Raw genomic sequence first — 2620 nt, 5'->3', positions numbered from 1 at the left:
ATTATAATTTAAAACTATTTTTTTTTTGTCTATATTGTAATTTAATTTTTGTATTTGAAGAAAGAAATTTGGTCATCTATAGTAAGTTTTACAAGAATATTAGTGAAACATAAATAAATTTGTCTATCAAAATAATAAATCTAAATTAGTCATTGAAACAAAAAAAATGTTAAAAAAAAAAAAATGTTTGAGGAGGATTAAATATACTCATATGTGATTATATTTTATTTTTTTAAATAAGAAAAAGTTAACCTAAAATTATTATTTTTCATTTTCCGTTAGAGGAAAAGGGTATATGTGAGCCATTTGTATATAAGTAGGGGTATATATGAGCCACTTTCATAACGAGGGGTATATCAGCTCTAAATGACAAAGTTGAGGGGTATATCAGACCCTTTTCCCATTAAAGAATATACATATAAATAAAATGAACAGATTTTTTTTAAAAAAAAGAACAAGACAAATAGAAAATCAAGTGGTCCACATCCTCCTCTCTCTCTTCTCACAAGCACACGTTATCAATACACACCACTATTTTCCTTCCATTTTTTGAATATTCTTTCTTACCATTTTTCATAGAGATCTTAGATGATTAATAAAAGCCTACTCCAAATGATATGAATTATGATACTAACCAAATGAACACACAGAAAACAAAAGGATGATCAACGAGATCAAACTAAGCTAAATCAGTCATTGAAGGAAATAAAATGTTTAGCAAGAATTAGCTGTGCATCATGGGAAATAATTTTGAAATGGGTTTGTTTTAGCTTCAATCATAGTGAACTTCCAATTAAACAAGAACATCTAAAACGAGTGAAAAGGAATAGAGAAGAAAAAAGAAATAACTTTCTCTAAAATCTAGATTCAAGGCATCAAACAAATGGAAGTACTCAGTTCAAAATCTCTACATGGATTTACACTCAAGGTACAAATGAAGTTGGAATAAAACCATGGGAGGTAAGATTTCCACAATAAATAAAAAGTCAGGTATAATTTTCCTATCTACCTAAGTCATGGTGGGCAGAATTTGTACTAACACTAGTGGAAGGACGCAAATATCTGGCAGAGTATATCACCTTTGTCCTGCTGAGAACATATCACTGAGAAGATACCAGTACCCAGATGGTTGGCCCGGCCACAAACTTAGTTTTTCTTTAAAAAAAATCTCTACAATCAAACAAAAACCGAGAGATTCAAGAGTGCCCAGTACAATTCTGACTAAATAGCACCAAACCCAAGCATTCCCAGAAAATCAGGATCTTCAATTTAAAACTGAGTCTTTGATTTCTCCCTTTTCCCCTTTTCAATCTATTAACACGTTTTCCTTCAAGAAAATCAGAACTACTCAAGAAAATCAGAAATTTTCTTGTGTTAATTTGCAAATTCCATACAGAGCTTAGAATCAAAGTAGAATTGTCCTAACACACAACAGAAGAACTTCCAAAAACACAACATGTCTTTGGACCCAATCAGAAAACCCAATTCAAGATATGATCATTTATTTCAAGAAAGTAAATCAAAGTTCCGAAACGTCAAGACCCATCCCTAAAATTCAATCAAAAGGTGAAGAAAAAGTAATCTTGCATACCAGAATTTCCGATTCTCAAGAAACAGTCCGATTCAAAAGTTCTCAACAAACTGATTCACCCCTGATTACCTGATTCTCCGTTGAGTGGCGGGGCCGGGTAGGTCGGGGTGGGGGTGGGGTGGGGTGGGGGGTGGGGATGGGGTATATATAGTATACACAGAGAGATGTTTCAGTATCTGTCAAATACTTGGGGAAGAAGCAGAAAGCAGAAACTGATTCCTTCCGCATAGGAAACAGTTCTACTTTATTTTTATTTTTCTTTTATAATATTAACATTATTATAAAAATATTATTTTGCTGTTTGGCTATTTTTGGAAAAACTTTTATTTAATTGAGTGGTAAATATATGCTACTAATTTTTATTTGAGTCAATTCCCTAAATGGTCACCTAAGTTGAGGGAATTGCCTTGAAATATCATTTATGTTTCATTTAGGACCAAAATATCACTCAACTATCACTATTTTTCTTCAAATATACTTGACACTTCAAAAGCCTCACTCTCTCCTAATTGGCATGACATGTCATTAATAAATTTTTTTAAATAATAGACTAATTTAATTCATCAAACTCATTTAACTAAAATAATTATCGTATTATTTTTTTAAAAAGAATATTAGTTTATTAAGAATAAATTTTCATATTTAAGAATCTTTTATCATAATTAAACTTTTTTATTTTTTATATTATGAAGAATAGGTTTTTACAACGTACTATAATATCATCAATTTTGAATATTTATAAACACATACATTCAAAAAAAAATTGATATACAAATCACGCATGAATGCTAACTTACATCAGTTAATCATAAATTGTATAATGAATCAATAATATTAATGGTCAATTAACGGTTACAATAATATTAATCGAGTACTTTGAAATTCATGCGTACCATTTTATTATATTTTTTGAAAAAATAGAAAGTGAATAATATCATATTTTTTATCCAAAAACAAATACTAAATGCCTCAAAAGTCTTCTTCTATTCTAGTTGATATTTCATGTCATTAAATCATCATTTAAAAAAA

General features: G+C 29.5%; 1 protein-coding gene across 4 annotated transcripts in view; it reads right to left on the bottom strand.

Annotated features, from left to right (window-relative positions):
• The window catches only part of LOC102584407 (uncharacterized), a 12990-nt gene extending 11170 nt beyond the window's left edge, over positions 1 to 1820 (bottom strand). For 2 of the 4 annotated variants that reach the window (XM_015309568.1, XM_006349333.2), the window contains exon 1: positions 1592 to 1710. The gene's annotated coding sequence lies outside the window, so the exon portion shown is untranslated. Of the gene's footprint in view, positions 1 to 1079; positions 1171 to 1591 lie in introns of all 4 variants that reach the window. The other 2 variants (XM_006349334.2, XM_006349332.2) reach the window with 2 other exon arrangements.
• Positions 1821 to 2620: the final 800 nt, after the last annotated feature.

This window comes from Solanum tuberosum, unplaced genomic scaffold (genome assembly GCF_000226075.1).
Source record: "Solanum tuberosum cultivar DM 1-3 516 R44 unplaced genomic scaffold, SolTub_3.0 scf00105, whole genome shotgun sequence".
Taxonomy (NCBI): Eukaryota; Viridiplantae; Streptophyta; class Magnoliopsida; order Solanales; family Solanaceae; genus Solanum; species Solanum tuberosum.
The sequence above is the reverse complement of the archived record's forward strand: the minus strand, read 5'-3'. Positions and strand labels throughout refer to the sequence as shown.